The sequence below is a fragment of the Eptatretus burgeri genome, chromosome 10 (assembly GCF_056783735.1).
Source record: "Eptatretus burgeri isolate ZD-2024b chromosome 10, Ebu_testis_v1, whole genome shotgun sequence".
In the NCBI taxonomy this organism is placed as follows: domain Eukaryota; kingdom Metazoa; phylum Chordata; class Myxini; order Myxiniformes; family Myxinidae; genus Eptatretus; species Eptatretus burgeri.
In genome coordinates, this window is record NC_140970.1 from 87,663,277 (window position 1) to 87,677,119 (window position 13,843).

The following is a 13,843-nucleotide window of genomic DNA, read 5'->3' on the forward strand; positions in this document are numbered from 1 at the left end:
CTTATTCACCAGCATTGGGGGCATTGGTTAGTAGTCTGGAGAAGGAGGAGGAGGAGGTTGGGACTGCACTCTGTGCAGAGCGTTGGTGCTGCTTAAGCAGTCTCCTTGGCTATTGGGCACAATCCTGGACGGGTCGCCACTCCGACACAGGATACCAGCAAGCTGGCAATCATTTTGCCGACCTCGGAATGATGACAGGCAGAGTCAACCCCACCTGGTATTAATTGAACAGCTGAGCAGGATTTGAACCAGGCATAGTCTGGAGGAACTTCCCAGAAATGCGACATGAGGGAGGGGTAACTTTTTGTTACAAGCTGACAACATCACTTTTATGAAATGTCAGACCTTCCTTAAGCTAAAAAAATAAATAAAAAAAACCCCCAAAAAACATGTTGCCACAAAAAGCATGTGCCCAGGGTTATAGTCTTTTATGTAATCCCACGTCACAGACGCTCAGCAGGCCGAAATATCAGGTTTACAGACCTGCAGCGTATGCAGAATGGTGACTTTTATAAGATTATGTCAGATATCTGATATAAATCCTGTTGTTCGAATAAAAGAATGGTGACTTTTATCAGAACAACAAAGAGCATTCAAATAGTACGAATATCATGGTAGACATGGTTTCTCTGTGTGTCTTTACAAGATTGCTGAACTTGAGAGGTGAAGCCAGTTGCCGTGATAGGTGGGGGGCTTAGCAGAAGCACAGACGTTAATTGGGACAATTGTTATATATATATATATATATATATATATATATATATATATATATATATATATATATATATATATATATATATATATATATATATGTCAAGAAAAATTATGCACACCTGGCAGTGAAAAGACAAGAAAGTAGTGACATAAAGTGACCGAAGAAGGTCAAAAGCGCTTCAACAAACACCTCCAAGATGCTGCAATACTATGATGTTGACCATACCACTACTTTGGACAGAATGCAGACAATCGATATCGATGAAGCTCAGGGTGGTATTGTTTGGCACAGATCATGCTACTCATGATATGGGACTTTTAAAATGACAATCTACGACGGGCTGTTTAATAACCACAAACGTCGTCTGAGACGTTGAATTTTGGTAGGATCCAGCGTCCAAATCCCGCATTACCTTCCCCCGCGAATTAACCGCCCTCCCCAGATAGGGTACTGTGCTTTCCAATGTGCAGCCAATTCAGGGTACGGGCTAGCTTCTGACTGCTTGCAATGAATCGGCTCTGGCGAACCCCCTTAAACAGGGCACTTCGTCTAATCCATTGAAACAGACAACCGAAGAGTTTGATAAGGATTATAATTCAGAAATGCACATAATTACAAGTCAAACAAAGTCACACGTTAAAAAAAAAGTCTTTGCCACAAATAACTTAGGCTCCACATTCATCTTGGGAAAAGAAGAAGAGTAAGTTTGATCGATGAGTGCTGGAAGTGGGGCATGGCTGTGACCCCACTCTAATATTTGAATGTGAGCCAGCCGGCTGACGTGGAACCAAACTGGGCGAGCAATATGGGTGTGTGAAGAAGTGCGGCGTGTGAGGTGCGAAAGTTTGATGTGGGTCCTGAAAAGAACCTTCGGCGACTATTGTTTCTCTGGTGCTCTGAGTGAGTCGGCAAGATTGGTTTGTGTGCACATTCAAGAGTGTTCGGTGCGGAAGTATGATGGGGGTCATGAAAAGGATTGTTTGGTGAACTCCGCTGATGTTCTGCAGTTTTAGCTGGAGTGAGCGAGATGCAGCTCGGGAGAACGTGTGTGTGTGTGTGTGTGTGTGTGTGTGTGTGTGTGTGTGTGTGTGTGTGTGTGTGTGTGTGTGTGTGTGTGTGTGTGTGTGTGTGTGTGTGTGTGTGTGTGTGTGTGTGTGTGTGTGTGTGTGTGTGTGTGTGTGTGTGTGTGTGTGTGTGTGGTGACCGCAGCCAGGAGCCTGTTTCTCAGCGAGCTTCCCACATCTCCATCTGTCCGCTCCACTCCAAGCTCCAGCTCCGTTCCCAACTCCAAACTCCCTCATATAGCTCCCAGGCATGGCACACTACTTGCCTGCTTGGCATGGCAATTTATACAGTAGGTGTGCCGCCTGTTGCCTCACACATCTGTGCTGCTGTGATCCAGCGATGTTCATTGGCTGGTTCCTGTGACCTGCCAGCGAGCATAGGCTGGTACAGAATTCGATGGTGGTGCCCACTCAGGGGTGCCATAACTGCCTCTCTTCCTCCATGTGCCCACTTGAAAGCACCGTTTATGGCGTTTCTGCTGATTGTGAATGCAGGTTACTCTGTGGGTGGTTGTTGGTTTGTGGAGCTTGTGGTGTGGATCAAGGATGAGTGGTGTTTGTGGTTCGAGTTTGTGAAGAATTTAGAAGTGTTGAGAGTTCAGAAAGAGAGAAAAAGTGAGGACAATGGGACAAGCTTCGCTACAAGCACAACACATATCCCCCCCCCCCCTTTTTCCAAGACGAAACGTTGGATTTCCAGGTTTATCTGAACAAAATACTACAATATAACTACTCTTGTTTTATGCAATTTGGAATGTGACATCTCGGTGGCTTCCGGATGCAAGTATATTGTGTACGTGAGATGAGGATTGTTCGGTAAAATGACTCGCAAAGCTTTGAAAAGAAGCTGAAAATACTTGAAAAATTAGCTGAGAGAGGGGTGTGCCGATGCTCACCGAAAGAGTTGGAGAACTTTCTCATCTCGTGCAAAAAGCTGAGATATTAGAGCTGCTCGTACTGCAAAAGCTCACGATGATGTGGGTCGGTGCAAGGGCCGAACTGTGGACGGGGGCGTTCTACCCAAATCCCCGAATATCGCTTTCAGCAAATGGACTTTCAACCTTGTTTGAGTGCCTTGTTTCAAAATGGCAGGCTTAATGATTTATTTAATGGGTGTCTGCAATTGGAAAAACCATGCTGTGGGTAATTACCAACAAAGTGATGGCTACCAACTCTTCGACAAAGGACGTCTTCATGACATGAAGATGCACAAATCTTATGTCAGCTCTTTATTAAAAGTGGGAGCCGGATGCTTAAATCAGACTTTCCAGAAGGAGACACTGTATCTCGTTTGGGTGCTCTACTCCGAAACAGCGATATGTTTATATCTGGGGCTTGTGAATGCATATAATAAGTTTAAAATCAATTTAAAAAATCATCACATTTATTATATATTAATATTGTTGTGGGAGTGGGGGAGGGGAAGGGAGCTGTGAGGGCTGTTATAAATATCTTCTTTGTTTCGTTTGAGGACCATAACTGAAATTATACGAGATTTTTTTTTCATCCATTGCAAAAAGAAGTGTGTGTGTGTGTGTGTGTGTGTGTGTGTGTGTGTGTGTGTGTGTGTGTGCGTGTGTGTGTGTGTGTGTGTGTGTGTGTGTGTGTGTGTGTGTGTGTGTGTGTGTGTGTGCGTGTGTGTGTGTGTGTGTGTCTACCACCATTCACTTTTAACAGGAAATGGTGGGAACTCGACACCTCTCATCCACGGGTATGTGTCAATTTTTCTGATATTTTTCTGAGTCCAATTTGCATCCAGTAATACGACAATTATGAGTAACGATCTTGAAATTGCCACTTTCGTTTAAATGCTGAAACTTATGTTTAAAAGTCAATTTGACTTTCAGATTTTGCCCGAGTAAAAGTGCCCCAGTTTGTAGAATCCGAGGTGGTTAAAAGTGCCCAGTTTGTAGAATCCGAGGTGGTTAAAAGTGCCCAGTTTGGAGAATCCTAGTAAGTTAAAAGTGCCCCAGTTTGTAGAATCCGAGGTGGTTAAAAGTGCCCCAGTTTGTAGAATCCGAGGTGGTTAAAAGTGTCCCAGTTTGGAGAATCCAAGGTGGTTAAAAGTGCCCCAGTTTGGAGAATCCTAGTAAGTTAAAAGTGCCCCAGTTTGTAGAATCCGAGGTGGTTAAAAGTGCCCAGTTTGTAGAATCCGAGGTGGTTAAAAGTGCCCAGTTTGGAGAATCCAAGTAGTTTAAAAGTGCCCAGTTTGTAGAATTCTCAGTGGTTAAAAGTGCCCAGTTTGTAGAATTCTCAGTGGTTAAAAGTGCCCCAGTTTGTAGAATCCAAGTAGTTTAAAAGTGCCCAGTTTGTAGAATTCTCAGTGGTTAAAAGTGCCCCAGTTTGTAGAACCCAAGTAGTTTAAAAGTGCCCAGTTTGTAGAATCCTCGGTGGTTAAAAGTGCCCAGTTTGTAGAACCCAAGTAGTTTAAAAGTGCCCAGTTTGGAGAATTCTAGTAAGTTAAAAGTGCCCAGTTTGTAGAACCCAAGTAGTTTAAAAGTGCCCAGTTTGTAGAATTCTCAGTGGTTAAAAGTGCCCCAGTTTGTAGAACCCAAGTAGTTTAAAAGTGCCCAGTTTGGAGAATTCTAGTAAGTTAAAAGTGCCCAGTTTGTAGAACCCAAGTAGTTTAAAAGTGCCCAGTTTGTAGAATCCTCGGTGGTTAAAAGTGCCCCAGTTTGTAGAACCCAAGTAGTTTAAAAGTGCCCAGTTTGTAGAATCCTCGGTTGTTAAAAGTGCCCAGTTTGTAGAATCCTCGGTGGTTAAAAGTGCCCAGTTTGTAGAATCCTCGGTTGTTAAAAGTGCCCAGTTTGTAGAATCCTCAGTGGTTAAAAGTGCCCAGTTTGTAGAATCCTCGGTGGTTAAAAGTGCCCCAGTTTGTAGAACCCAAGTAGTTTAAAAGTGCCCAGTTTGTAGAATCCTCGGTGGTTAAAAGTGCCCAGTTTGTAGAATCCTCGGTGGTTAAAAGTGCCCAGTTTGTACAATCCTCGGTGGTTAAAAGTGCCCAGTTTGTAGAATCCTCGGTTGTTAAAAGTGCCCAGTTTGTAGAATCCTCGGTGGTTAAAAGTGCCCAGTTTGTAGAACCCAAGTAGTTTAAAAATGCCCAGTTTGTAGAATCCTCAGTGGTTAAAAGTGCCCCAGTTTGTAGAACCCAAGTAGTTTAAAAGTGCCCCAGTTTGTAGAATCCTCAGTGGTTAAAAGTGCCCCAGTTTGTAGAACCCAAGTAGTTTAAAAGTGCCCAGTTTGTAGAATCCTCGGTGGTTAAAAGTGCCCCAGTTTGTAGAACCCAAGTAGTTTAAAAGTGCCCAGTTTGTAGAATCCTCAGTGGTTAAAAGTGCCCCAGTTTGTAGAACCCAAGTAGTTTAAAAGTGCCCCAGTTTGTAGAATTCTCAGTGGTTAAAAGTGCCCCAGTTTGTAGAACCCAAGTAGTTTAAAAGTGCCCAGTTTGTAGAATCCTCGGTGGTTAAAAGTGCCCAGTTTGTAGTATCCTTGGTGGTTAAAAGTGCCCAGTTTGTAGAACCCAAGTAGTTTAAAAGTGCCCCAGTTTGTAGAATCCTCAGTGGTTAAAAGTGCCCCAGTTTGTAGAACCCAAGTAGTTTAAAAGTGCCCCAGTTTGTAGAACCCAAGTAGTTTAAAAGTGCCCCAGTTTGTAGAACCCAAGTAGTTTAAAAGTGCCCCAGTTTGTAGAATTCTCAGTGGTTAAAAGTGCCCCAGTTTGTAGAACCCAAGTAGTTTAAAAGTTCCCAGTTTGTAGAATCCTCGGTTGTTAAAAGTGCCCAGTTTGTAGAATCCTCAGTGGTTAAAAGTGCCCCAGTTTGTAGAACCCAAGTAGTTTAAAAGTGCCCAGTTTGTAGAATCCTCGGTGGTTAAAAGTGCCCCAGTTTGTAGAACCCAAGTAGTTTAAAAGTGCCCAGTTTGTAGAATCCTCAGTGGTTAAAAGTGCCCCAGTTTGTAGAACCCAAGTAGTTTAAAAGTGCCCCAGTTTGTAGAATTCTCAGTGGTTAAAAGTGCCCCAGTTTGTAGAACCCAAGTAGTTTAAAAGTGCCCAGTTTGTAGAATCCTCGGTGGTTAAAAGTGCCCAGTTTGTAGAATCCTCGGTGGTTAAAAGTGCCCAGTTTGTAGAACCCAAGTAGTTTAAAAGTGCCCCAGTTTGTAGAATCCTCAGTGGTTAAAAGTGCCCCAGTTTGTAGAACCCAAGTAGTTTAAAAGTGCCCCAGTTTGTAGAACCCAAGTAGTTTAAAAGTGCCCCAGTTTGTAGAACCCAAGTAGTTTAAAAGTGCCCCAGTTTGTAGAATTCTCAGTGGTTAAAAGTGCCCCAGTTTGTAGAACCCAAGTAGTTTAAAAGTTCCCAGTTTGTAGAATCCTCGGTTGTTAAAAGTGCCCAGTTTGTAGAATCCTCGGTGGTTAAAAGTGCCCAGTTTGTAGAATCCTCGGTTGTTAAAAGTGCCCAGTTTGTAGAATCCTCAGTGCTTAAAAGTGCCCAGTTTGTAGAATCCTCGGTGGTTAAAAGTGCCCAGTTTGTAGAACCCAAGTAGTTTAAAAGTGCCCAGTTTGTAGAATCCTCGGTGGTTAAAAGTGCCCAGTTTGTAGAATCCTCGGTGGTTAAAAGTGCCCAGTTTGTAGAATCCTCGGTTGTTAAAAGTGCCCAGTTTGTAGAATCCTCGGTGGTTAATAGTGCCCAGTTTGTAGAACCCAAGTAGTTTAAAAGTGCCCAGTTTGTAGAATCCTCAGTGGTTAAAAGTGCCCCAGTTTGTAGAACCCAAGTCGTTTAAAAGTGCCCAGTTGGTAGAATCCTCGGTTGTTAAAAGTGCCCAGTTTGTAGAATCCTCGGTGGTTAAAAGTGCCCCAGTTTGTAGAACCCAAGTAGTTTAAAAGTGCCCAGTTTGTAGAATCCTCGTTGGTTAAAGTGCCCCAGTTTGTAGAACCCAAGTAGTTTAAAAGTGCCCAGTTTGTAGAATCCTCAGTGGTTAAAAGTGCCCCAGTTTGTAGAACCCAAGTAGTTTAAAAGTGCCCAGTTTGTAGAACCCAAGTAGTTTAAAAGTGCCCAGTTTGTAGAACCCAAGTAGTTTAAAAGTGCCCAGTTTGTAGAATCCTCGGTGGTTAAAGTGCCCCAGTTTGTAGAACCCAAGTAGTTTAAAAGTGCCCCAGTTTGTGGAACCCTAGTAGGTTAAAAGTGCCCCAGTTTGTAGAATCCTCAGTGGTTAAAAGTGCCCTAGTTTGTAGAATCCTCGGTTGTTAAAAGTGCCCAGTTTGTAGAATCCTCGGTTGTTAAAAGTGCCCAGTTTGTAGAATCCTCAGTGCTTAAAAGTGCCCAGTTTGTAGAATCCTCGGTGGTTAAAAGTGCCCAGTTTGTAGAACCCAAGTAGTTTAAAAGTGCCCAGTTTGTAGAATCCTCGGTGGTTAAAAGTGCCCAGTTTGTAGAATCCTCGGTGGTTAAAAGTGCCCAGTTTGTAGAATCCTCAGTGGTTAATAGTGCCCAGTTTGTAGAACCCAAGTAGTTTAAAAGTGCCCAGTTTGTAGAATCCTCAGTGGTTAAAAGTGCCCCAGTTTGTAGAACCCAAGTAGTTTAAAAGTGCCCAGTTGGTAGAATCCTCGGTTGTTAAAAGTGCCCAGTTTGTAGAATCCTCGGTGGTTAAAAGTGCCCCAGTTTGTAGAACCCAAGTAGTTTAAAAGTGCCCAGTTTGTAGAATCCTCGTTGGTTAAAGTGCCCCAGTTTGTAGAACCCAAGTAGTTTAAAAGTGCCCAGTTTGTAGAATCCTCAGTGGTTAAAAGTGCCCCAGTTTGTAGAACCCAAGTAGTTTAAAAGTGCCCAGTTTGTAGAACCCAAGTAGTTTAAAAGTGCCCAGTTTGTAGAATCCTCGGTGGTTAAAGTGCCCCAGTTTGTAGAACCCAAGTAGTTTAAAAGTGCCCCAGTTTGTGGAACCCTAGTAGGTTAAAAGTGCCCCAGTTTGTAGAATCCTCAGTGGTTAAAAGTGCCCTAGTTTGTAGAACCCAAGTAGTTTAAAAGTGCCCAGTTTGTAGAATCCTCAGTGGTGAAAAGTGCCCCAGTTTGTAGAACCCAAGTAGTTTAAAAGTGCCCAGTTTGTAGAATCCTCAGTGGTTAAAAGTGCCCCAGTTTGTAGAACCCAAGTAGTTTAAAAGTGCCCCAGTTTGTAGAACCCGAGTAGGTTAAAAGTGCCCCAGTTTGTAGAACCCGAGTAGGTTAAAAGTGCCCCAGTTTGTAGAACCCAAGTAGTTTAAAAGTGCCCAGTTTGTAGAATCCTCAGTGGTTAAAAGTGCCCTAGTTTGTAGAACCCAAGTAGTTTAAAAGTGCCCAGTTTGTAGAATCCTCAGTGGTGAAAAGTGCCCCAGTTTGTAGAACCCAAGTAGTTTAAAAGTGCCCAGTTTGTAGAATCCTCAGTGGTTAAAAGTGCCCCAGTTTGTAGAACCCAAGTAGTTTAAAAGTGCCCCAGTTTGTAGAACCCTAGTAGGTTAAAAGTGCCCCAGTTTGTAGAACCCAAGTAGTTTAAAAGTGCCCAGTTTGTAGAATTCTCAGTGGTTAAAAGTGCCCCAGTTTGTAGAACCCAAGTAGTTTAAAAGTTCCCAGTTTGTAGAATCCTCAGTGGTTAAAAGTGCCCCAGTTTGTAGAACCCAAGTAGTTTAAAAGTGCCCAGTTTGTAGAACCCAAGTAGTTTAAAAGTGCCCAGTTTGTAGAATTCTCAGTGGTTAAAAGTGCCCCAGTTTGTAGAACCCAAGTAGTTTAAAAGTGCCCAGTTTGTAGAATCCTCAGTGGTTAAAAGTGCCCCAGTTTGTAGAACCCAAGTAGTTTAAAAGTGCCCAGTTTGTAGAACCCTAGTAGGTTAAAAGTGCCCCAGTTTGTAGAACCCAAGTAGTTTAAAAGTGCCCAGTTTGTAGAACCCTAGTAGTTTAAAAGTGCCCAGTTTGTAGAACCCTAGTAGGTTAAAAGTGCCCAGTTTGTAGAACCCTAGTAGGTTAAAAGTGCCCAGTTTGTAGAACCCAAGTAGTTTAAAAGTGCCCCAGTTTGTAGAACCCAAGTAGTTTAAAAGTGCCCCAGTTTGTAGAATCCTCAGTGGTTAAAAGTGCCCCAGTTTGTAGAATCCTCGGTGGTTAAAAGTGCCCCAGTTTGTAGAATCCTCGGTGGTTAAAAGTGCCCCAGTTTGTATAACCCAAGTAGGTTAAAAGTGCCCCAGTTTGTGGAATCCTCGGTGGTTAAAAGTGCCCCAGTTTGTAGAATCCTCAGTGGTTAAAAGTGCCCCAGTTTGTAGAATCCTCGGTGGTTAAAAGTGCCCCAGTTTGTAGAATCCTCGGTGGTTAAAAGTGCCCCAGTTTGTAGAATCCTCGGTGGTTAAAAGTGCCCCAGTTTGTATAACCCAAGTAGTTTAAAAGTGCCCCAGTTTGTAGAACCCTAGTAGGTTAAAAGTGCCCCAGTTTGTAGAATCCTCGGTGGTTAAAAGTGCCCCAGTTTGTAGAACCCAAGTAGTTTAAAAGTGCCCAGTTTGTAGAATTCTCAGTGGTTAAAAGTGCCCCAGTTTGTAGAACCCAAGTAGTTTAAAAGTGCCCAGTTTGTAGAATTCTCAGTGGTTAAAAGTGCCCCAGTTTGTAGAACCCAAGTAGTTTAAAAGTGCCCAGTTTGTAGAATCCTCAGTGGTTAAAAGTGCCCCAGTTTGTAGAACCCAAGTAGTTTAAAAGTGCCCAGTTTGTCGAACCCTAGTAGGTTAAAAGTGCCCAGTTTGTAGAACCCTAGTAGGTTAAAAGTTCCCAGTTTGTAGAACCCTAGTAGGTTAAAAGTGCCCAGTTTGTAGAACCCTAGTAGGTTAAAAGTGCCCAGTTTGTAGAACCCAAGTAGTTTAAAAGTGCCCCAGTTTGTAGAACCCAAGTAGTTTAAAAGTGCCCCAGTTTGTAGAATCCTCAGTGGTTAAAAGTGCCCCAGTTTGTAGAATCCTCGGTGGTTAAAAGTGCCCCAGTTTGTAGAATCCTCGGTGGTTAAAAGTGCCCCAGTTTGTATAACCCAAGTAGGTTAAAAGTGCCCCAGTTTGTAGAATCCTCAGTGGTTAAAAGTGCCCCAGTTTGTAGAATCCTCGGTGGTTAAAAGTGCCCCAGTTTGTAGAATCCTCGGTGGTTAAAAGTGCCCCAGTTTGTATAACCCAAGTAGGTTAAAAGTGCCCCAGTTTGTAGAATCCTCGGTGGTTAAAAGTGCCCCAGTTTGTACAACTGAGTCGCTAAAAAACACACACACAGCACATGCGTGGAAGGCCTTATTACCATTCATATGTCATTTTGAAAGTCCCACTTTGACTCATGCAAACCACATTAAGAGATTGCAAAAGTAGAATGAGAAGGACTCGACTTAACCAACAACTGCAAAGCAACTTTCGTCATGTGAATCTTACTCAACAAGTGAACAACAACAAAACAAAAAATTCCTTGTCTCGAGCATCTTGAAACATTCGAGGCTTCAGGCAAGATACTACATGAAGATCTCACAGATGCTATCCTGAGATGTCGATTGGCTGGTGTGAGTGATCTCATGATGACAGAAGGGAAATATCATCTCCAATTCTGTTCATTTTTTTTAATGAAGAAATACCAGAAATATGCTGGAAGTGAAGACATCCAGAACCTTTGTGTCTTTTGTTTCAACAATGTGATGCAGATGGTTCAAACATGATTATTAAGAGGAGATATGTCCTCTATACCTATAATATGGGAATTTTAACATGAAATTTTTGAGAGTTCAACGTTTGCTTGGAAAATTGTGCCTGCCTCAGTCAAAAATTATTTTAAGAAAGAAAATGTAGATCAATTAAGTGTGGGGGGGGGGACATATTTCGTACAGTCCCTGTATCCCCAGGAATCGCTATTCGTTACCAAAGGCGAAGGAAGTTATGTTTTCACCCCTTTCTGTCTGTCTGTTTGTTTGTGTACAGGATATCTCAAAAAGTTGTGGACGGATTCGGATGAAACTTGGTGGGCAGGTTGGGTGTGTGACAAGGATGAATTGATTGAATTTTAGTGAAGGTCCGAATCCGGATCTGGATACGAGAATTATTGAATTTTAAAAGCAATTCTTCACCATTGAGAGATAAGGCCAAAAACGATATACACTACAGGGTGAAAAATATGCGGACACCCCTTCTAATTAGTGGTTTCAGATATTTCAGCAACACCCATTGCTGAGAGGTGTATAAAATCAAGCACACAGCCATTCAATCTCCATAGACAAACAATAGCAGTAGAATGGGCCGTACTGAAGAGCTCAGTGACTTTCAATGTGGCACCGTCATAGAATGCCACCTTTCCAACAAGTCGGTTCATCAAATTTCTGCTCTGCTGGAGCTTCACCGGTCAACTGTAAGTGCTGTTATTGTGAAGTGGAAATGTCCAGGAACAATAACAGCGCAGCCACTAAGTGGTAGGCAAAAACAAGCTCACAGAAAGGACCGCAGAGTGCTGAAGCGCGTAGCGCGGAAAAAGTCTGTCGTCAGTTGCAACACTCACTAACGAGTTTCAAACTGCCTCTGGAAGCAATATTGTTGTGGGCCGAGCTTCGGTGGCGATAAACAACCACTAGATGGAGCAGTGGAGTCATCTCCCACCGAACACCTGGAATTTAGGTCGTGACTCTCGGACAACTCAAAGTCACGGGTCCCTTAGCAGACCGTGGTCGCCAATACTTCGACGGTGTGGGGTTGGGTTAATTGCCTAATTTCAATATACCTAAGTACCCACGTCGTCCAACTACCGGGGAAAACCACACCCTCGGCTGACTCTGTCCGGACCGAGTCGCAGGTACCGACTCGGATCCGGTGTAACCGAGCGGAGTTACCAGAGCCGCGCCGGAACAAATGAACAATTTACTGCCCAAACGGCCTCGCTATTTCTCAAGTCTGAACCATGCTGGGTCAATGAAGGAAAACACTAACAACGAACTGGGACATTTAACAGGGGATTTATTTAACAATAATAATCGGGGAGGGAAGCACACAAAGAGCAGAGTTATCCAAATAAGAAATGTAATGTATAAGGAACAAAAACACTTAACAGACAGGGCCCACCGACACACACACACACACACACACACACACACACACACACACACACACACACACACACACACACACACACACACACACACACACACACACACACACACACACACACACACACACACACACACACACACACACACACACGAAATGGACCCGTGGGTCTTTTGTCTGTCAGCTCAGAGAGAAGGCGAGCTGAGGGCAGGGGCCTAGCCGGGTACCTGTCCCGCCTCGTGCGATCACACCGACCCGAACCACTGGTGGGACTCGAACCCACGACCTGAAGTCCACGGTCCACGAACGAGACCGCTCAACCACGACCACCACTGTCTCAGACCGCTCCAACCACCACACACGACCATCTGCCACGACGACAGACTGCTCAGAATTGCCACGATCCTCCTGTCTGCCGTCTCGTCTCTCACAACCATTCTGCCGTCGCCACGATCACCCGGTCTATCGAAAAACTGCTCCTCACAACCAATTCTACTCCTCTTTTGGTGGGAGGGACCTCTTCTCCTTGCCACTCGCCTCCTGATTGGCCGGGGGGTTGTCGGACGACTCGTGGCTGCCGTTGATTGGACGAGCTCACGGTGGGCGGAGGGAACCTCACCCCTGTCCGTGACACGATGCACGTGGGTGATGGCGTTGTTGTTGTAGTTGGTGATTTGGAGCAGTGCTTCTCAAACTATCTGATGTGGCGGACTGGAAGGTTTTTTCTCTAATGTGCCAGGGACCGGTACCATATTTGTGCCATATTATTATTTGTTTATGATCCGAGAAAATATAGTTTGAACATCCGTAGTGATATTAATTTATACCGGAAAAATATAAAAATATAATGAATAAAATAAAAGTTGACACATTTTACATATATATATATATATATATATATATATATATATATATATATATATATATATATATATATCTTCTTCTTCTTCTTTCGGCTGCTCCCGTTGGGGGTCGCCACAGCGGATCATCCGTATGATCCGCATAGTGATTTGGCACATGTTTTACGCCGGATGCCCTTCCTGACGCAACCTTGGTCGCCTCTTACGACACAGGGATAATATATATATATATATATATATATATATATATATGTATATATAAAAAATATATTTAAAAAATCAAACTCGCAAAGCCTTCAAACATAGATATTATAAACATATGTTTACTGGTATATAAGTAATAAAATGAAAAATTATAATGAATAAGGTCGGTTGAAAAAATTATATATTTTAGTTATCTTAAACTCCAGTGAATAAAGACATTAAAAGAAGGATTGAAAGGAAATGGGTCCAAGACCCATTAGTAACATTACATTGAAGACAACTTTGAAAATGTCGTAATGTTAAAATATGAAATTGATGATATCGGCATGTTAAATCCTTAACTTTTACTCATGTGAAAGGTGAGCCTGCTTCTTCTTTGTCAGCTTATCCAATCGTGGTCAATTGAGGACAGTGCCGCGCGCAATGGAAAATGAATATCCACACTATTCCTGCACTTTGTCTTGATGATGCTCATCGTTGAGAAGCCAGTCTCACAGAGGTTGGTTGAAGGAAATGGGAGAAGAGTTTTCAGTAAACTTCAGTTAATTTTCAGTAAATTTCAGTAAACTCAGGATATTCTGCTTTCACCTCAATCCAAAAAGAAGCAAGTGCTGTTGTAGTTTCGAAACTCCTCTTCAATCCCTCGTCAGCAGATGGCTCTAACAATTTATCCTCCATAGTGACACCTAAGTCATCTCTCAATGGCATAAACGGATTTCGGATCAATTCATCCCCTTCCGTGGATTTCCTTCTTCTGGAAAGTAATGCTGAAAACGTTCTGCCAAATTCGTCAAGTGTTCTCTGATGACATTTCGTAGAGATGTAACATTAATGTCTTCTCCTGCATCAGCGATGACTGCCGCTAACTGGTGAAACATGTCATAACAATCTCTTGACACTCGACTCTTCCATGCTTCCAGCTTTCGTTTTTGTCCGTCGATCTTGTCTGCCATTGTAAAACAC

The 13,843-nt window shown here is 43.1% G+C and overlaps 1 long non-coding RNA gene across 1 annotated transcript in view; it reads right to left on the reverse strand.

Moving 5' to 3' along the window:
- Positions 1-12,863: 12,863 nt before the first annotated feature.
- LOC147019033 (uncharacterized) overlaps positions 12,864-13,843 on the reverse strand; it is a 69,747-nt gene continuing 68,767 nt past the window's right edge. Inside the window, exon 3 of the long non-coding RNA XR_015062623.1 lies at positions 12,864-13,843. This exon is cut by the window's right edge and continues 1,330 nt beyond it. This is a non-coding gene — a long non-coding RNA (uncharacterized LOC147019033).